The sequence below is a fragment of the Xenopus laevis genome, chromosome 5S (genome assembly GCF_017654675.1).
Source record: "Xenopus laevis strain J_2021 chromosome 5S, Xenopus_laevis_v10.1, whole genome shotgun sequence".
In the NCBI taxonomy this organism is placed as follows: domain Eukaryota; kingdom Metazoa; phylum Chordata; class Amphibia; order Anura; family Pipidae; genus Xenopus; species Xenopus laevis.
Window position 1 is genome coordinate 68,314,839 of NC_054380.1, and position 23,086 is coordinate 68,337,924.

At 36.2% G+C, this 23,086-nt stretch overlaps 1 pseudogene; it reads left to right on the plus strand.

Moving 5' to 3' along the window:
• LOC108717427 overlaps window positions 1-23,086 on the plus strand; it is a 375,896-nt pseudogene that overhangs the window by 37,620 nt on the left and 315,190 nt on the right.

Consider the following 23,086-nt stretch of genomic DNA (forward strand, 5'->3'; position numbering starts at 1 on the left):
GTAATAATATAATAGTACCTTGTACTTGTTTCTAACATAACTGGCAGAGCCAGATTTCCATGCTCGGCCTCAGGGTCCTAGCGCCGCCGGCCACACATACATTTCCCCCCCAACCCCCGACGCGAGCATGTGCATCTGCTATAGTGCAGGGGAACTCCAAGTTTAAAATGCCACAAATCAGGGCCTGGTTAGTGGCAAAATAGTAATATTGAGTATATGTAATTTTCTTTATATGTAAATGTCCCATTGTTTCCATGCATGGTTAATCTCATCATACCTTTCCTCAGTGACTGGAACACTCCTAATCATGGAACTAAAAAAATGGGACAGTGATTACTATTTAGAAAAAAGGGTTACCAGTAAATTGCACATGTCCTTTTAAAAGCTCTATTTTTTTTTTGTAGGGGTGGTTCACCTTTAACTTTTGTAATCGGAATGGCTACATCTAAGCAACTTTTCAATTGGCCTTAATTTCTTTTTTTTTTTTTTTTAAGTTTTTGAATTTTTTGCCTTTTTTTTCCCAGACCCCCATCTAAAAAACAAATGCTCTTTTAAGGCTACAAATGCATTGTATTGCTTTTTATTATATAATAATTTATTTATGCCCTCTCCTATTCAGCATGCCTGCTGAAATTGAAAACTAGAGACCACAAAAAAAAAAATACAAATATAAAAAAACTATTGATAATTCTCTTAGTATATTAATGTCTACATCTTGGTCAATTTAAAGGTGAAAAACCACTTTAAAACACAGTCTTCCCCTCCCACCATGTCCTTCCCTATGATACTAATTTCAAGGTCTGTCTTGTCTCATAGCTGCTGCTCCTGCTGTAATATTTGACTTTGCAATAGATTGTTGCTGCTTCTTTGAAGTGGCGACAAAGGTTTCATTTTTAAAAGTAAGACTAGCTCTAGTAAAATCGTACAAATTGCCACTTTAACTATGGAAGCTAAAATTATGCTACATATAGGGGCAGATTTATCAAGGGTTGAATTGAAAATTCGAAATTCGAATTTTTTGAAAATTTTTTATGGTCTTGGGACAGTTGGGAGTTATTCAAATTCGATTTGTGTTTTTTAAAAAATTCAAATTTGATTTTTGAGATTTATCATACTCTGGCCCTTTAAGAACTCAGATTCGATTAAGTCAATGGAAGAGGTCCAGGGATCAATTTGGAGTTGTTTTCAGCCATCTGACATTCAAGTATTTTTCGGAGAAAAAACACGAATCCAGTTTTTAAAATTCAAATTCTGGCTAATTGACACATTGATATATTTTGTTCCTTTGCAGTTATTTGAACTCTTAGGCCCAGAAGGAATGGCCTTCATTGAAAAATTACTTCAGGAAAGGCGAAAAATTGTGGCGAAATCTCTGAACTATGGTAACACAATCCACATGTCTCAAGGTAGGAAACTTGTTTGTTCCTGAAAGAATGGACATTTATACCTTCATTTTGTTAAAATGATAATATTAAGAGCTGAATGCATATTTATTCTCCTTGTTTTGTTTTCTATAGTTTCTATGAAAATGCTAGCTGTTTAGATTTCTTAGCTGTACTGCTAAGCTCCATAATTTATCATGAAAGTATAACAGTGGTTACCACTTATGGTCAAAGTTGGTCTGTCGCTGGAAATGGCCTACAACCTAGTTGCATAAAGGGGGCTCATTTATCAACACTGGGCAAACCCATGGCAATCAAATTGCAGAATTAATTGTGCTACCTGCAGCTGGCTTTAAAAAACGTAATCACTGATTGGTTGCTATAGGGAACTGCCCACCGGCAAATTTGCCCAGTGTTGGATTCCCAGAACAATGCTATGTACACTTCTTTTCTGTATGAGGATTACCTACCATGTTAAATGAGTGACTACTCCTCCATCTTTCTTCCACTGCCAGTAATCATAGACCCATACAGGTGGTCCTAAAATGCCTTTGTGGATGTGACCCAAATCATCTTACATTTGAACAACATTTTCTAGTTTATCTCTTTAAACTGAGGATGAAGTGCAAGTGTTCAAGCTTGAATTTTTATTTCTATAGGTAGAGAGAAATTATGAATCATTCTAACACAACGGTTTAACAATAAATAAAATCATATATTCAGTGCAGTTGACAGTTTTGGTAAGAAAATCTAAGTAGAAAGCTAGTTACTTGTACTGTTTTCAGAACAATCAATCAGATTTGTTTTGTTTGCCTCTGCATACCTCATTCCTGCAATCACTACTTTTCATGAATAAAGGTAGTTTTGCATTTGAATTATACTTAAGAAAACCAGTTTTGTTTCTGCCATCCAATGTCAACAATCAATCTCAAGCTATCAGCGCTACAGTATATCAAGTTCTGCTGATTTCCCATTAGGATGTCTACTATCCATTGCTGTCAGTTATCCTTTGTCTTAATAAAGCTGTCGTCTTTCACTCTTATGGGCATATTTATTCTGCTGTATATTTTCCAGAAAAAATTGTGTAAAAAAAACGGTGTAAAATAAAGGGCGAGTTTATTAAGGTGTGTGTAATTTTACACCATACGAACTCCAGATTTGACACAGTTATTTCACATTGCTTCTGGCAGAAGTCACATAAGAAAAAATTCATAAAAATTTACACTGCGAAGCCTGTTGGTGTGTTATGTATTATTCTGTTATTATTATAAATATGCCCCCAAGTCTTCAGGTAGAGATTTCATGCTTCTGTTTTACTAATACTGAACATATACTGTAGAAAATGGATACAAGATACTGCTGTGCCAGCAAAATGACTTGTTTTCTCATTGAGAACAAAAAAAAGGTCTCCATCTCCCTTAAGCTTACACAGTAATGCTACCCACTCTCACCTTGTTCTATTATGATGTGTTCTGGAACCTTTCCTTTTTCAATTGTGGGTGGTGTACACATTCTCTGGAAGGCTGAGGCTCTCCAAGTTCCAGATTCATTCACTTCACAGTGGAACAAGGTAAGGATGGGGTTGAACTGCATTGTGTAAGGGATATTGGGAAGTCAGTTGTACAAGTGCCATGGTTTTCGTTCAATCTGTGGATGAGGTATGTCTGTAAAAAAATATTTATATTAATTTGTGACAATTAATATAGTATTTATGCAGCTTTTCTACATAAACACAGCTTAATGAGCTTGTATTTACATTAAAATGTAAATATGTATATTTTAATTTCAACAGTGCTTCATTTAGCTCTGTAAATTGAAGCATGACATAGAGGGAGGGGTGACTGCAACCCTGGCTGTCTTCACACTTACCTTTTCTGAACTTTGCCACAAGTCTTGGCAGGTTTACACAACTGTGGTCTCTGCACTAGAAGAGATAAAATTTAAATTTAAAAAGTGGAATTTCTGCTCTTAAAGGATAACTACACCATAAAAATAAATATGGATAAAAATGCCATATGTTATATTCTGAACTTATTGCACTGGCCTAAAGTTTCAGCTTCTCAATCGCAGCAATGACAGCAATGATCCAGGACTTCATACTTGTCACATGGGGTCACCATCTTGAAAAATATATTCTACATTCACATGCTCTGGGCACTCCTTTCCAGGCCACCTGTGGGGAGCAGTGTCCTGACCCTGACTGCTGTGGACAGAAATGTGAACTGTGTGGTATGCAGCAAATGCCCCCCCCCCTCCTCCCAGGTGATCAGTGGCAGGCAGAGAATGCTGGTAAGATTATGTTTATTTTCTCTGTCTGTCTCACTGAGTTTCACTCACCCCCCACTATTCCCTTATCAATGATCTTGCAAAGATTTAGCTGCTTCACCTAGTTTCTCCCATTGTGCCATCATTAACCCTTTCCTTACCTTTAATTATCAATATTGCCATATGCCATCCTACTATGAATTCTGGGAGTATTGTACATGGAATTGCCATTCTACCCTGTCCCGGGGTTTCTTTCCAAAAATCTGGTCACCTTAACTTAATGCACTTTGCCTAGTCTGAGTTTTCGAAGGCAACTCTGGCAAAAGAGGTAACGTTCAGTAAAATCCGCACTTAAATGAATTTGCGGAGTAACAACCATTCACTAGAGTGAAAAGTCGCCTGGCGATAGAGTGCGAATTACCACTAGCGCCAGTCCCTGTCACTAGCGAATTGGGGCCTGAGCGTGTTAGTAAATCGGCAATGTCCTTGCATTAGCCACTTTGCCTTTTAGTAAATCTGCCCTGTAGTCAGATGGGTCCTGATATAATGAGAACGAAATAAAAATCTAATGTTTAAGCTACATGGACAATTTTCCATCTGATGCAACACTAAGGTGCCTGACAGACCTTTTATTGAAATATATTGTCAGATGTAGATGCATAAACAAAACACATCATCCGACTTTATCAGATCTGACATTACAGTACACCTGTGGAGATCAAAATGTGTAGGATCCTGCAAAATCTCATGCTTCTATATGGTACGGTGTTGCAGATAAAATCTGACCACACTATCTGATACAAATCTCCTGTGTAATTTTGCCTTATTTTACACAATATTGTTACAACTGGAGATATTTTGGGTTAAAATTATTGCATAATTTTATGATATGATTGCTTTTACATGAGGACATTAATGTTGCCAGTTCAGTTTGCTCTATAACCTTTGCCACACATACAGTATGTTTACATGGTAGTGCACTTCATAAATCATTAAGCTAGTTACATAGTTACATAGTTAAATTGGGTTGAAAAAAGACAAAGTCCATCAAGTTCAACCCCTCCAAATGAAAACCCAGCATCCATACACACACCCCTCCCTACTTTTAATTAAAATTCTATATACCCATACCTATACTAACTATAGAGTTTAGTATCACAATAGCCTTTGATATTATGTCTGTCCAAAAAATCATCCAAGCCATTCTTAAAGGCATTAACTGAATCAGCCATCACAACATCACCCGGCAGTGCATTCCACAACCTCACTGTCCTGACTGTGAAGAACCCTCTACGTTGCTTCAAATGAAAGTTCTTTTCTTCTAGTCTAAAGGGGTGGCCTCTGGTACGGTGATCCTCTTTATGGGTAAAAAGGTCCCCTGCAATTTGTCTATAATGTCCTCTAATGTACTTGTAAAGTGTAATCATGTCCCCTCGCAAGCGCCTTTTTTCCAGAGAAAACAACCCCAACCTTGACAGTCTACCATCATAATTTAAGTCTTCCGTCCTTCTAACCAATTTAGTTGCACGTCTCTGCACTCTCTCCAGCTCATTTATATCCCTCTTAAGGACTGGAGTCCAAAACTGAACTGCATACTCCAGATGAGGCCTTACCAGGGACCTATAAAGAGGCATAATTATGTTTTCATGCCTTGAGTTAATGCCCTTTTTTATGCAAGACAGAACTTTATTTGCTTTAGTAGCCACAGAATGACACTGCCCAGAATTAGACAATGTGTTATCTACAAAGACCCCTAGATCCTTTTCATTTAAGGAAACTCCCAACACATTGCCATTTAGTGTATAACTTGCATTTATATTATTTTTGCCAAAGTGCATAACCTTGCATTTATCAACATTGAACCTCATTTTCCAGTTTGCTGCCCAGTTTTCCAGTTTAGACAAATCACTTTGCAAAGTGGCAGCATCCTGCATGGAACCTATAGTTCTGCACAATTTAGTATCATCTGCAAAAATAGAAACAGTACTTTCAATGCCCACCTCCAGGTCATTAATAAACAAGTTGAAAAGCAAGGGACCTAGTACAGAGCCCTGCGGTACTCCACTAACAACACTGGTCCAATTAGAAAATGTTCCATTTACCACCACTCTTTGTAGTCTATCTTTTAGCCAGTTCTCTATCCAGGTACAAATACTATGTTCCAGGCCAACATTCCTTAATTTAACCAGTAACCTTTTGTGTGGCACTGTATCAAATGCTTTAGCAAAGTCTAAGTAAATCACATCCACTGCCATCCCAGAATCGAGGTCTCTACTTACATTCTCGTAAAAAGAAATTAAGTTAGTCTGGCAAGATCTATTACACATAAAACCATGCTGGCACAAACTCATAGTATTATGATTTGCTATGAAGTCCAGTATCTTATCCTTTATTAACCCTTCGAAAAGCTTTCCTACCACTGACGTCAGACTAACTGGCCTATTGTTTTGAGGCTGAGAACGGGATCCTTTTTTGAATAGAGGCACCACATTAGCAATTCGCCAGTCTCTCGGCACTATGCCAGATCTCAATGAATCCTGAAAAATTAAGTAAAGAGGTTTGGCAATCACAGAGCTAAGCTCGCTAATTACCCTGGGATGAATACCATCTGGCCCTGGATCTTTGTTAATCTTAACATGTTCAAGTCTCTTTTGAATTTCTTCATGTGTGAACCATGCATCATTAGTTGTATTACTAGAATTGGGACTGTTAAGAAGGAAACCTTCACTTACTGGTTCCTCATTTGTGTAGACAGATGAAAAATATGAGTTCAGAATCTGCGCTTTTATTTTGTTTTCATCAACCAGCTGACCCCCCTCTGATAGTAAGGGTCCCACCCCTTCCTGCTTCATTTTTTAAACTATTAACATATTTAAAAAATAATTTTGGATTTTTTTTACTGCTTGCTGCAATATCCTTTTCTATTGCAATTTTAGCTTGCCTTATAGCTTCTTTGCATGATTTATTGGCCTCCTTGTACCTTATAAATGTTTCGGCTGTATCAGCTAACTTGAAAGCCTTAAAAGCACGTCTTTTCTTACCCACCTCAACACCAACGCTTCTATTGAACCAAAAAGGTTTTGCTTTGCAACGGCGTTCCTTGCTTACAAGTGGAATATACTTGTTGCAATAAAAGGATTAATCATACTGATATGTTGTGTTACATTTACATGCTTTTGAATAGTTAAACATATATGTTTCAGACTATGAGGTTTGTCTATGGCCGGGCCTAGATCCTCACTCTGCACATGTTTTTCCTGCTACAACCTCCCTTGTTTAGGCTGATCGCAGCAAAAACAGTGCATGCGCGTTTGTTCGCACACACGTATGTGTGGAGGTTTTGGCAGGAAGTTTTGACCCGGGCAGCCCTTCAAATTATCCAAAGTGCATGTTTGAGCGTACCTCAGTCCTAAACATTTGAAATCATTCACAGCATAGAAATAATATCTTGTCTCAATTCTGTACAGTTTCACTTAAACAATCAAATTACTCCACTATCTGCTCTTCACAATCCTTTTCTCCTCTTCATAGAGGCTTTGTGTTGTTTTTCTTTTTTTGGATAGTTAGTTCTAATGCCCCCCCTTTTTATTCTGCAGCGCTGCATACATAAGTAGTGCTATATAAACAAAACTATACATACAAAATAAAATAATAAATTAAATATATATATATATTTAAATACAGTAATGTTTTTTCATTTTATTACTTTTAATTGTCTGTTGATGGAGAACATTTTTAAATGATATACAGTTCAAGAAGTGGAGAATACTTCTGCAAACTTTAAAAGTTGTCTTTTAAAAGAATTTAGCAGCATTTACTGAAAACACACTTGTGCTTTCTTCTTTTTATTATTACTAGGATAAAACGTCTGTACGAGAGAATATGAATATTGTTTGCAATGTACTGTCCATATTTTATGTTTTAGCGCATAAGAAATTTTGGAGAAAACACAAAACCTAATTATGAATGTCAAGTTACTGTTCAGTCTGAGCAGGAGAAGCAGCTAATGAAACAGTATCATAGAGAAAAAAAAGAAACACTAAGCGAGAAAAGTGGCTAGGAAATGACGAAGAAGACATTTTAGGAGAAGAACTTGTAGGCTTTGATCCTAGGGAGTTACGAATGCAAAGGTAATAAATTCCAAAAAGCTGAAAAATGTTATGGCTGTAATTGCTGCTTTAATGTTTCATAATCATTTATTTTCTTTAAATTCAGCTATTGAGATTACACCATTTCAAGTTCATGTCACGTTCTAGCACAAGTATAGGTTTTTTTTTTATGAAAAACTCATTTTCTGGGATAAGAAAGCAGTGATCTGCTTAATTAGAATCTGCTTGGTCGCTTCCACATGGTTTAAAAATGCAGATTAAGGAGGTAAGCTATCTTCCTTAGGTGCTCTGTACACACCACTAGTTTAAGATTTATGAAGTCTGTACTAAATGCATTGAAACTATCTGTTTTTTCCTCTAGAGATTAATGGGTGCTATTTTCTGTGTTGTCATCTTGAAATATAGGGAAAAAGGGAAAGCAAAAAAGGCATTGCTTTCCTGCAGAAAAAAATGGCCTGGCTTTTAAATATTGAGCCCATAAAATGTGTGTGATCTCTACATTGTTACTTTACAGAGAGAAAGGACAACAGCATTGTAAATAATGGAGCCTAACACATGGCCAATACCTGCAAAGAAGTATTAACAATTATGCCACATTTGTTGTTAGTATTTTAGCATGAACAAAGACTGACCCCCCCCCAATTGCCTACTTGACTATGACATGAAAATTCAGCAACATAAACCTTCATCTATAAAAGGTGCGAAGAGAAAGGTGTAAAGCTGAAACATCTACATTTACATTTAATGCAGAGTGCTATACCTATTAAAACATCATCAAGAGACATATACAGGTACGGGACCTGTTATCCACAATGTATTGGTCCTGGTGTATTCCAGATAAGGGTTCTTTCCTTAATTTGCTTCTTTCCTTAATCTGCTAAAAATCATTTAAACATTAATGAAACCCAATAGTATTGTTTTATCTCCAGTAAGGATTAAATTCCACCTTATCTAGGATCAAGTACAGTACAATGTACTTTGTATTATTACAGAGGAAAGGGAAATAAATTGTAATTATTTGATTAAATGGAGTCTATGGGAGATGGCCTTCCTGTAATTTGGAGCTTTCTGGATAACAGGTCCTAAACCTGCAACATTATAAGAACTATAGTACTTATACAATTGTAAATAGAGTTGCAGTGATATACAGCTAGCATGATGTGATTGATTCATATATTGGAACTATTTTGTTTGCCATTTACATGATGCTTAGTCATCAGTGCCTGCATTGGGCTCCTTTGGGACCATCTGAATAAACTTTTGCGATTCACTCAGATGGCAGCTACTCTTCTGGTACTGTTCTATGGAATGTGTAAAATAAACCGAACTACAACTACAGATTTTGAAGGTCTTGGCCTGTTTGCATACAAGTTTAGGGAATTTCCTTGAAGCTGTACACTGGGGTCTTACACCAGAATGATCTTGCTGAAGGATTATTGGCTATTGATTTGAATGTATCATGCCAGTTATGATCTCAATAAGAAAAGTTCAGAAAGTATCCCATGAAGCTTGTTAAAATTAGAATTTTTAGGTTTTATCTGATGTGATGACTGTTAATTGCTACTAATTCTTATTAATACAAACTATGCTATTAAAGGTAACTAGATCTGTCAACATTTTGCAGAGAGCATGCATTTTCCAATGCGTGGACAATGCCAATTTTAGGAAAAGTGAGAGACTATTGGGAAAGGATTAAATATCCACACGTTTATGATTCTGATGGAAGCCATGAAAACATCTGCATTCATTGGTGGGACCAAGGTTGGTACTTCTCATTGTTTTTTAATATGGAAGCATTGTGTTAAAGGACTAGAAAAGAGCCATTCTTTGGGGAGTGGCAAATATTGCAAATAATCATGACAGGGTGCTCCTTTTAGAAAACAATAGGAACTCAGGCATGTCCAAGATGGTGCTGTGACCAGATGCAACTACAAGAGCTCTGGGCACCTATTAATAAAAGCTATCATTTACCGGCACTCACAGCCTCCTCCTTATGGTGTCACAGCTCTGGTCAGTCACAACAAAACTTTAGAATTCTCCAGGACGAGGCTTGTCTGTAAAGGTACATGCACGACCTGCAGCAATCCCCAGACCACTACTCGGCCTGCCGAACCCCCTCCCCACAAGGCCCAGAGTTCAACGACCTACCAGCACCTCCTGAGCCCACTCTTAGCTACCTCCTTGGAGCAATCATGGAGAGTTAAGCTACTACCATAGTTCTACTTGAGGAAATCTGAATTGATCTCTCCCTCCTTTGCCAAAACATTCAGAAGATAAGGGAGCCCACTACAGCACTATAAACCAGGGTTTATGCCCTGGATGATGCCACACCAATACTACAGGCTGATGTCCAAACACTCAAGCAAAAACCAAAGTTTTACTACTCTCGGGAATGGCATACGCAGTACACATCCAACCCTAATATGGCAGAGATAACTATAACCTCATGGAATGTTAGTGGTTTGAATTCCAAATTTAAGAGGAGCTTAATGTTTAAAGAAGCACCCTTCATCCATTATACTACTCCAGGAAACCCACCTTGTGGGGCAGAGGGTAATGGCTCTCAAGAGACCGTGGGTAGGCTGGCACTTTCACTCTATCCTCTCGACACACTCAAGAGGGTCTCCAATCTGATCAGAAAAATCTCTTTGAACTAATTAAACTACACATGGATCATTATGGTAGATGTTCTATATTACATGAATTAATCTCTAACAAACCCAGAACTCTTGTAAACTTTTATATACCACCACCATTTTCAGTATTCATCATCGATCAGATCATTAAAAAAAATTACCTGGCCTTGGCTACTTCAGACCTCCTGACACATGTCCTAAACATCCACTACTTGCCCCAAGCTTTATATGATCCTTCACCACTCCAAATCACGTTAAGACAGAACTCCAGCCCATGAGATAAGCTCTGATTAGTGATGGGTGAATAAATTTGGCTGGCACGAATTTTTGTGGTGAATTCAAGCGTTTCGCTGTTGGCGAATAAACTTTGCGAATCTCCCGCGAAAATTAGCCTGTGAAAATTCGCCGGCGTCAAATTCCAATTTTCAAGATTTTTCCATGAAAACGTTCAAATTGCTTGATTTTTTTTGTGAAAAGGTTCAAATTGCTCGATTTTTTTTGTGAAAACGTTTGAATTGCTCTATTTTTTTTTCAAAACATACGAATTTCACAAATTTTTCGTGAAAACATTCGAATTTCACTAATTTCTCGTGATTTCATGAATCAGATTTCATGAATTTTCGAGAATTTTCAGCCGTTTCGCGAATTTTGCAGCGAAACGCCAGAGATTCGCCCATCACTAGCTCTGGTGCCTAAGCCCTCTCTGGCTCAAGAACGAAACAGTAGCCTCCCACAACCTACACGCATACTACGGACTACTGGACCCAGTAGCACAAACTGTACTTTGGGGTGTCGGGCTTTATCTGCAGAAATGTCCCTAGCCAGGAACGAGGCCCAAGTAAGGCTTGATGTGGCCAAGAAGAGGCAGAGGCAAATCATATACTTAACCCCTCAACCTGTTTTTATGCTGCACTTCTAAGCGCTAGAGACAATATAAATAGGACCTTGGTATCACATGTAAAACCCTCCTATACCAGAGCCTTAATCCCTATTTACAGTATCTGTACAGATAGTGGCTCAATAACTTCAGATCCTAAGCTGATAACAGACAAGTGTGCCTCCTTCTACACAAAACTGTATCCCTCTACAGTCACATACTCCAGGCCCCAGCCCAGCTCTTTCAGTTCCTAGATAAGATTTCCATTTCTTCCTTATATCCCTCTGACCAGGCATGTTTAGATGCTTCCGTATCTATCCAGAAAGTCCTATAAACTATAGCCACCCTTTCCTTTTATACAACCCCAGGATCAGTTTGGCTACCTTCAAACTGGTATAAAAAATTATCAGAACAAATAGCCCCAAGGCTACCTGGAGGACCAGATGGAAGTGTCTACATTCCAAACTTCCTCTCAACTACAGCAAAAATGTCAACTGCTAACCCTCCCCTTCTAAATTCCTTCAATTGAGACATGCTTTTAAGACACAATTAAGCGATTTGTATGCCATCCCGCCGGCGATTATTATTCTTGCCAACAGGAAGGCATTTTGGGGAGATTAGTTGCAGGGCGACTAATCTCCCCATTTGGCAGCACCCAAATACCCATTTTCAACCTTAGTTTAAAGGGGTGGTTCACCTTTAAGTTAGCTTTTAGTATGTTATAGAATGGCTAATTCTAATCAACTTTTCATTTGGCCTTAATTTTTTCTCTTTTTATAGCTTTTGAATTATTTGGACTCTGTCCAGCTTTCAAATCTAAAACAAATGCTCTGTAAGGCTTCACATTTACTGTTATTGCTGGTGAACAACCCCTTTAATAAACAGGACTTCTGCTGAACATATTTTTTGCCGATTGTTTGAATTATAAAATATGTATGGTTTTCTTTTTTCTTGCACTGAACAGGGCACCATCTGAATTTGAAATTCTTGTTCTTCCAAGCATAATCAAAATAAATTATCAGCTACTGTAATATTGAAAAGCCCTGTTTATAATGAACTGCTTTTTATCATAAACCTTTACAGGTTTGTTCAAAGCAAGAAGTAGAATGTGGTCTTACTTTCTGTTTCAGCTCATGCCATGTTTAGTGCAAACCATAGATACTGTATGTCATAATTAAAATATTGGGCAAATTTGTCTTCAGCATAGTCTGTATTCATTGCACTAATGTTGAATCGGCAGGTATACTGTCCATTTAAGCAGATGAAGACAGTCTCATTAAGAAATAGTTACTTTTTAACAAGAGGCATACAGTGTAAAAACATATAAATAATTTAAATGTTATGAAAGTCTCTTGCATACTTTAATCTGTACCCATAAGCTTTTTAAAGGGGACCCGTCACCAAAAAAACACTCAAAACCCTATTTTATCACATTTATCAAGCAAAATGAACTTTAATTACACTAAATACATTATTTGAATCTTGTCTCCTTTAGTCTGGGAATTCATAATTATAGCAAGCAGGCAGGAGCCATTTTGTGGACACTGTTATTAAGACAAGCCTTGCATCATCTCAGAATCTTGTTTGTGCACCAGAATGGGGACTCGATGTCCAACCCCATGCACTGGTTACACATTTAAACGGTGAAGAGAACGGGGGAATGTGTGGAGAGCAGTGACATCTAGGAAGTGCAGAATGGAAAGTGAAAGTAATTGTCTGGCCCACCTCTATGATTAAGGCATAGAGGAGGGGCAGACAATATTTGATTGACGGCCAGATTTTTAAATGAACTTACAACAGCTATAAATGCTTTAATAAAAAAAAGAAATTGTATTTCATGTTTAATTTGAAAAGGACTTTTATTATACAGCTTTTTGTGTCTGGGTGACAGGTCCACTTTAAGGCAAGTCAGCCAATAGATGTTACCTAAATCTTGGAAATGTGCATATATATCTAAAAGATCTTCTATAAACCACAAGATATGCACTGGAAAAACCTCTGGAAAATCAAATCTGTAGAAATAATGATAATCATTTCTCTTCTCCCTGTAAAATAAGCATTGTTTGATTAGTGAAAAGAACATAATTTTTCCTAGAAAAAAACATGCAATGCAGTTAATTTTTATATAAGTAGGGATTTATTTTTCCCAAGTCTTCTTTTTAAATTGAGGTTTTGTTAGTTTAAATGTGAAAGATTCATTTTACATAAAGTAAAAAAAAAAAAAAGTAATCTAAAAAATAAAATCACTCTAATAAATGGCTGAAGCTTTTTATCTAAAGTAGATGCTCGAGATGGGATATTTTGTCTTTGCTACATGCCATTTCTCTTTCCTTTTACTTGCAGAATATAATTAATGGGCTGAATAAAAAGTGGATTTCGTAGCTCTTAATGCATAGGAATTATTACAAAATCAATACATCCCTTTCTTTCTGTAATGTTTTGTTGCTTTTAAAATTTCACCAAGTAAGCAGGATAGGGTGAAGTTAGACACATTAGTGCATAAATTACCATGTTTATGCTATCTTTTGAAAAGCTTAACAGTTAATATCATTATAGTTTTGTGGACATAATTCTCTTTCTTTAATTTAAATTAAATAAAAAATAATAATTCTGCCTGCCGTTATTACCCGGTACCATTTATCAGTTTCTGATGAAAGAAGCAGTAGATCTAAATTGCAATATCACAATGGGCTGAAAAAGCAGTATATCTAAATTGCATATCACAATATTGTATATTTCATATTTAATTTTATCAGAAGAATAACTGGTATATGTACGCTTTTGCCTCAATATCTTAAACAAAATAAAATAATTGATTTGTATGGTTGGTTGTTATAGAACTGGTTTATCTTTAATATGTATGTGCATTTTAAACATGACCATCTGGTTGTTAAGTGATGTCACGAGTTGAGGAAATCTTTGCCAAATTTGGCCACTCGTGTGGTGACCATCGATCAAATTAATTTGAGGACTTTATCAGCATCCCAATATGGATCCCACAAACTCTAAACTGTTTCCACATGGTTTATTTTGAGATATACCCATGTAGCTTCTATTGTGCCACCTTCTCATGTAGACCACTGTGATGCAGAGCTTTTGATACAGTTGGCTGGTGAAACATTATTCAAGTCTCAGCCCTGTAGCTGGCCTTAACATGCCATCTATTCAAAATATTTTGGTTTGTTTAGAAAGTTTTTAAGGACATGGTTTTCTAGCCACTGTCTGGTTTTCAATATCTTTTCCACAAGCTGAAAAGCTTTATTTAGTATCTTTTTTTTTTATCTCTACATTTGTATTTCTTTCATTTTCAAAGTTGTCATTTTCTTATCTGTATTTCAGATGTATTCCCTTTTTATCCACAGTCCTTTTATTAATGATTTACTGGTGGGATCCAATTGTAAGGAAATTGTGTTCACAAAGACTTGTTTTGTGTTTCAGTGCTTTCAAATATTAATATCAAATAGAAAAAAAAAATATCACTGTAGAATCTACTAATCATAAAATGAGAGGATTGTCAATGATCTCAGTTAATTTCAAAAGCAATTTCCCACTTGGGAATTAAAGCAATGTTGTTGATTTAAACAAAGCCTAAGTACAAATATTTTTTAAGCAGGGATCTACAATTTATAATCTAGTTTCAGAATTCTTGCTTTTGCTCCATTGAGACAGACTGATGCAAGACCATAGTTCATCATGTTAGCAGGATTTCATCCCACCCACCCCTTTGTTTTTATTCATTAGCTAAAAGCAAAGGTGGAATAACTATGATTATGCATTTAAGGTTGCTGACTTCAAGGTTCCTTAACTTGTGCAACCTCCCTCACTTTGTTATGATAGTCCATAAAGAACTTAAAGTGGACCTGTCACCCAGACACACAAATCTGTATAATAAAAGTTCTTTTCAAATTAAACATGAAATCTAATTTCTATTTTTTATCAAAGCATTCATAGCTGTTGTAAACTCATTTGAAAATCTCAGCTGTCAATCAAATATTGTCTGTCCCTCCTCTATGCCTTAGGCATAGAGATGGGGCAGACAATTACTTTCACTTTTCATTCACCACTTCCTAGATGTCACTGCACTCCCCACATTCTCCCGTTCTCTTTACCATTTAATTGTGTAACCAGTGCATGGGGGTGGACATCAGGTCCCCATTCTGGTGCACAAACAAGATTCTCAGATGATGCATGACTTGTCTTAATAACAGTTCCACAAAATGGTTCCTGCCTGCTTGCTATAATTATGAATTCCCAAGTTTCAAATAATGTATATTGTGTAATTAAAGTTCATTTTGCTTGACTAATCTGATAAAATAGGATTTTGAATAATTTTTTGGGTGACGGATCAGCAATTTTCCAGCAGACCCAGGAAGACCAGAGGGAACTGGAGGGATAGGACCATGACAGGGCTAAAGAAGGGGAACCGGAAGCTAGGGCACACAGGATTGTGGGCGTTGTAGTTTGTGGAGGCGACGGGAAAGCAAAAGGGGAGTGAAAAGGCAGGAGCTGGAAAGGTCCGGTGCCATTTTGCCTGAACCCTGCATCCCTGGACCTATGCATGCATTATATAGTATTGTAAATTTTCTTGAAATAAATAAAAAAAACTATTTTTCACACTGGTTTAAACATCAAGGTTATTGTTTGTTGGACTGTGACTGATTTAAACCTATAGAACATCTCTTTTATAAAGTACCATTAACTTTAGTTTAGCACTCCCCTTCAATCGAATTGTTTTTATGACATGCATATTTATATATAACATATATGTATACTATATAACAGCTGATGTAATTTGAGCATATGACTTACAAGCAGCAGTGTAGGAGTATGTTAGACTTGCTTTGTAGATTAGCACCCTTTAACTTTTATGGCACCTTTTTGTTCTGCCATTAAAATATAGAATGCTTCCTGCAAGGAGTAGACACTAGTGGGGGATATTTTGAAATGTGGACCAAAAGGCTTTTATATTTTCTTTTTAAATAAAATATGTGTTTCTTATTAACAGTTTTATTACCTCATTTACAAAGAGTGGACTAATTGCAAAAAAAAAGGTCAAACAAATGGCTTTATCCACAATGCATTCCTTTTCCCCAGCACTTTTGGTTGCACTGCAACACGGGCAGTCACATTTATCACGGGTCAAATTTCTAATTCATGTCAGATTTTTTTAAACTCCCTAAAATTCGAATATGTTTTTGAAATGCGACTGTGGGGTTATTTATGAAAAAAAGTCAAATATCTTAAACTTTTACCGACCTGAAAACTCGAAACATTGAATTAGATTTGAATTCTCAGAAAAAAACTCCAATGTCAGGAAGGCTCCAAACATATTCAAATTAGTCACTGGACCTCTCCCATTGGCTTATACAGTAATTTGTCAGGTTTTAGGTGTCGAATAATAAACTATTAGAGTCAAATTGGGAGCAGAATCAGTAAATACTACTGGTATGCATGCCGGAGACCTCTAGTGACCAAACATAGGTAAAACCATAAACTCAAGAATTTCTCCAAGGCATGCTAATAGGTAAAAAAATATACTTTATTTACATCAATAGTTAAAAAACATGGAAAGTATCCCCTCTAACGCCTAACGCGTTTCATGCTTACCCAGCACTTAGTCATAGGCAGAATGCTGACAGTAGGCACAACAAAACTGACATGCCCTTTTTTTTCTTTAAATTGAGAAATTCCTGACATTGACTCTAGTGAGTTTGCTGGTATAGGTAATGGAACATTGATGCATTTTTAATTAGTTATATTTAAATACAAAGATGTGCCAAGACAGCCTCCTGCGGCTCAGTCAGTACAGGCATTGGCCAGAAAACCAAGGTATGAAAACAATCCTTTCTTATCACATTGTCACCAGTGAAGAAAGGTCTAGTTGTCTGAAGGGATGGCCTCTAGTGTGGTGATCTTCTTTATAGGTAAAAAGGTCCAATGCTATTTGTCTATAATGTCCTCTAATGTACTTGTAAAGTGAAATCATGTTCCCTTCCAAGAGCCTTTTTTCCAGAGAAAACATCCCCAACCAACAGTCTACCCTCATAATTTATCATAGTTTTTAATCCCTCTAACTAGATAATCTTTGCATTGTTTACACTTAATTAGAATAGTTATTATTATTATTATTGTTATTATTATTATGCATACCTACACAATGAAGACTTGAGGCTTTTTGTTGAAAACCAGAAATATTGTAAATATAGTAGGGATCTTGTGGTAAGTGGCTAGTAAATAGACTATAACATTTATTATAGGTATCACTTGCTCCAGATCAACTCAAGTATCTACAAATCAATCTTTGAGGTTATTGCTTAAAGGAGAACTACAAAAAAATTGAAAATTTAATATAAGCTTCCTCATACTGAAATAAGATACTTTCTAAATACAATCAATTAAAAATTCTGCTTTGTTTCTGAAATAATCACGTTTACATTTACTATTCCTTTCAGCATTTGATTCTCTTTATTCTCTCTTATGCAGCAGTTGGGTGTCTGATGAATGATCCAATATAGGGGGGCTCCGTACTGATTCCAGTACAAACTAAACCTAACAAAATATTTGCCTTTTGCACAAATCCTGCATGTAGAGAGACAGGATTTCTGGTGATTTTATTAGAGTGAACTCTAATACATCTTTTAGGCAAAATGAGCACCCCTATAAAATACATTGGATTTAACTGTCCATAAATATCTGACACTCAAGTGCTGCATGTAGAGAGAATGAAGAAAACAGATGCTGAAAAGTGAAGATAAACTTGATTATTTCAGAAACAGCACACAATTTTTAATTGATCGTATTTAGAACATTTCTTATTGCAGTATATATTGAAAATAAGATGATTGGAGCAACATTCCAGAGAATACACATTTTCAAAGGAAGATTTACAAGTTATTCTGAATCGAGAAAGCCAGTTGGATGATTGGTGAAACGTCTTCAAGGAAAAAAACACCGCAAGTCCAGTTGATTTGACTTATTTCTATAGATATACCATGACCTGGATCAATGAGAATCTTCACAAACATATTGCTGTAACACAGTAATTCACTTGGTCCACATTGTAGTATTTTATTAGCTAGTATGGAGATGTGTTTACTATTGTTAACAATTACTTCTCCTTTTCTGCTGAGCAAAAATGCTTATTTTCTGCAAATTATTTATTATACAACTTACATAAAACAAACTGCAGATCCTTACTTGCAGTATGGTAATATTTGAGAACAATAAAACTTCCTTTCAAGAAATGGTGCATGGGGAACAAGAAGAGATAAATTGCAGTGCAATATTCTTTATCTCCTCTTTCCAGCCGTCCATATTCCAGAGGTTTGTTGTTACAATGCTTACTCTACACAATAACTTTTTTTGTATAGATTACTGTGCTGAGCTTCTTCTCTAGGTCTTACACTGAATTTGCTTATCAGCACTATTCATCATAAACGGCAGGCTGATCTATCACAGACTGCATTATGAGCCTTTTCTGCATGAAAACCTACAGTATGCTTGACTTTCAGATGGTAACGGTTTGAAGACTTGCATTAAACGCATTATCCTCTACATTTATTTTGCAAACAAACTGACAAGTTTCTTACTTTAATAGGAATTTTGTGTTTTTGTTTTAGCTAGTTAGGATGTACTACAATGCCTGTAGCCTGACTATGTACAGTAGGCACTGCCTAGATTAAGATATTTTCTAATATATATAGTTTTACACAGGTAACACATGTTTGTATTCATTCAATATACTTAATGGGGCATATTTACTAAAGGGCGAAGTGACTAACGCTGGCGACGATTTGCCAGCGTTACCACTTTCAGGCACTTGCTAATGGGTGCAGGCGTAACTTTGCTAGCGAAAGAGACAGACACTAGCGGTAATTCACACTCTTTCGCCAGGCGAATTTGTCCAATGGACGTTATTCTGCAAATTCACTAAGATGTGGATTTTACTGAACATTAACTCTTTCACCAGACTTGCCTTCGCCAGCTCAGACCAGGCGAAGTGCATTGGAGTGCATAGATCTTCCTAAATCTTCTGTTACTTACATCATATTTTTAGTGGAAAAAGTTTCCCAAAAAATGCTTTTCCTTTTTTCAGAGTGATAGGCTGCAAAACATTTTTTTGGGTAACCGGGTTCCCCCATACATTTTCTAACATATGGAATATAAACTAGACACTGGGCTCATGTGTAGGGCATTATAACAACTCTTATTTTCTTTATTAAGGTTTCCTGGACTTGTGTAATGTAATGTATTTGCAGCAGCATATACGTCCATTCAACTTTATAATTTCCTGCCGTTTGCAAATTAGCCTGAGTGAAGACCATTAACGAAGTTGCACTAGGCATAATTGAACGCGAATTGAAAAATTTGTCAACATTCGCCGCCCTGGACCTAACTTCGCATTTTAGTAAACTAGTGTTGTCTGAGCGAATTTTTGCCTGGCGATGTGTTGCAATCGCTGTGAATATTTTCCCCAATATCTTTCTGTCTTTCTTAAAGGGGCCACTATACTTGAAGCATGTATTGCTTATTACTAGGGCATTTCTATGCTGGCTTACATGGTATCTGTACAAAAGGTATCTGTGGAGAGTGCCATCTAGCCAAAGACAATCACTCCACTTGTTCTAATAGGGTGTGTTCCCTACTTGCTTCATATAATGGAAAGAGCCCTATAAGAGCTTGTGACTATCCTGCCTTGACAGAAAGGCTGCCTAGGCCAGTGATAGATAAACTTGGTAAAATAAAGAAAAATATAACTATATGTTCATTTTTTAACATTCCCCTGGCAGAAATAAGAAAATGGTTTTGTTTAGCTTTAAGAACCTAAAGCCCTAGGTGAATATTTACTAAAGTATATCATTTTTTTAAAAAAGTTGGCTGTAAGTTAAAAGAAAACAAAAAACAAATTTAAAATATAAAAGAAAAATGTTGATGGACCTTAATGAAATTTGAAAATGATGCTGCCATTGAAAGGATGACATTTTCAGTGTATATGAGGTCAGCTGTTTTAAATTTTGTAATTATTTTCACAACCAAATCCTAAACTGGTCAGTAAAAGGCAAAATGTATGTCTTTTCTTGTCAATGAAGTTAGGAAAAGACAACTTTTAAATTAGATATCAATTAACTTTAGATTCATTTACAAAAGCTAAATTTGAATGGTTAGCTCCATGATGACATTTAATAATTCTATATGCTTTAATTTATATCCTTGAGATTATTTCTGATGTCCAAAACAAACTGAAACATGACATTTATCTATTAATGCATTGTTTTCTGCTCTGTATATTGCCACATCTTTGGCGTATTAATGCTTTTTATTCTGACACATAATATTTTTATTTCAGTTTGTTAGTGTCTGTTCAAACTCCCTTTGTTGTTCCATAAACTGTATGAGTGCATTTTGCTCTCTAGGCGTCTGTCTGTGTTATGATAAATGTATGAGCAACATTTTAAGCTCTAGAGATCCATTTTATGTTGTCTGAAAATGAATAGTTGTTCACTGTTCTTTATCTATAGTAGAACTTGTTTTTGTGTGTGTTAAAATCCAATTGATACCAGAGAGAGTTCTAAGTCGCACTCAACTTTAACTACAATTTTATTTGTAATACCTTACGAATTCAAGCTAAGAGAAAAATTCTAATACAGTTTGTTTAATCAGTCTTTAACTGAATATAGGCATATTAATGTAAAGAGTTCCAGAAATTTGATTTTGGCTCCTTTGATGATGTTGGATAGCGGAATTATTCTTATAAACTTAAGATTTCTGTTTTTTTTCCCTTTAAATTAAAACTAGGGCTGCCATTTATTTTATATCTTTTCATTTAACAGTTTATATTATACATAAAGTGAAAGGAACTAAAGAAAGAAAATACTTAAATAGAACAGGAAATAAAACATTTTATTGTTTTAAACCACATTCAAACACAACAAACATTAGCCTTAAATATTAAAAAGCATTAAGTAAGTTATGGTCTTCCAACTTTCCCAAAAGTTTGTTTTTTTGTTTTGTATAAGAGCTGAAAGATAATGCATATTCTGCATTTGAGTTAACTTTTATAGAAAGAGAAGGGGAGACCCAAGTTCTAGACATCTAGCTGATTCTATGACTTGGAACACATTCTGTAGGGATGTCTGTGAAGATTCTAATTTATTCAGGTCAAGATGTACAGTATCTAGTAGAATTAAGTCAAAGGCAACTGGACATTTAGTAGCAGATTTATTAAGGTTCGAATTTTGCAATTTTTTTTTATGGTCAAAATTAATTCTAACTTAAAAGCACCAACTCGAATTTGAATGTAAGATTTATCACACCTTTGAGCCTGGAAACAGTTCTAATTTGAATATTCGCCACCTAAAACCTGCCGAGTTCATGTAGAAGTCAATGGCAGAAGACCCTTGAACAATTTGAACATGTTAATAGTAGTGATTACAAAATAATTCCAAGTTTTACTGTAAAATTTACACCCCTTAGACTCCAATGGGAGAAAAAAAAATGTTGCTCATCTAAAAAAATTGTTGTGCAGCAAAGACAAATTGACGCACGTCCAAAAAAATGTGTTCTTTCTGGATAGCAAGAGTCCTTCTGGCACACCTCCTATTTAGTTTTAATTTGTGCATCTTATTTCTAATAGGAGCCTTATGCTCTTTGGCATCAGAAGTGGCAAGCACTTCAAGCAAGTCAAAAGAGGAAATTCTTTAGTTGTTAGAGATTTTCAGAAGTTGCATTCTGCAACTGGACTGAATTCCTGGTATAGCAATGACTTCCGGACAGTGAGATGAAATACAGTTGTTTGGAGACTTTTAAATCCCTCTCAGATGCCTAGTTATTTATAACCTTTTGCCATTGCCGTCTGGTGTTCTTACTTTTTTTTATACTGTACTTGAAATTAGTGTTCATGAGAAAATTTCTTAAAGGAACACCACAAATGAAAAGCATTTTAAAGTAATTAAAATATAATGTACTGTTGCCCTGCATAGGTAAAAGTTATGTGCTTGCTTTAGAAAGACAACTCTAGCTTATGTGATTAGGCTGCTGTGTAGCCATGGGGACAGCCATTTAAGCTAAAAAAGGAGAAAAGGAACAGCTTGAATGACTGCCCCTATGGCTAACAGCAGCTTGTTTATTTAAACTGTAGTAGTATCTCTGATGCAAACACGCCAGTTTTACTAGTACAGGAAACCGTACATTATATTTTAATTCAATTCACTTGAATGTTTTGGTCTTACAGTTCCTGTAATGTATGGTATCCCAAACTCAGAACTAACTCCAAGTACTGGCTCACTCTTCTGACTATAGCAGCCACATTAGGCTTCGGGAGGAGCCCTCTGCTACTCAGATGCTGCCAATGGGAGAGGACCAAGGAGAGAGTTCTGAGCAGGCTATGGATCTAAACATATTCAGAAAGGACGTGGGAGCAGTCAGCGAGATGTGAAGCAAGCAGGGTCAATATCAGATGGGCAATGCAGTACAAAATCATATGACAGAGAGTACTATAGTCCACAGGCCAGTGTCAAACCAAACAACAGCGTGGTACAAAGTCGGAATCCAAAGAATAGTCAAATAATGAGAGAATTAGTCAAGGGTAGTGATGGGTGAATTTGTCCCGTTTTGCTTCACCCAAATTGGCGCCGGCGTCAAAGTTGACGCCGGTGCCCATTAAAGTCAATGGACATTTGTTTATCGTTGCAAATTCACGAATTTATTTGCCGGCGGAGATATGCGCCCGTCATTAGTCAAGCGTAATACTTTTGCAAGGCACTGTACATATCAATGTATGAGGGAAAGCAAACATCTCTAGTTAAGATTTCATAACCC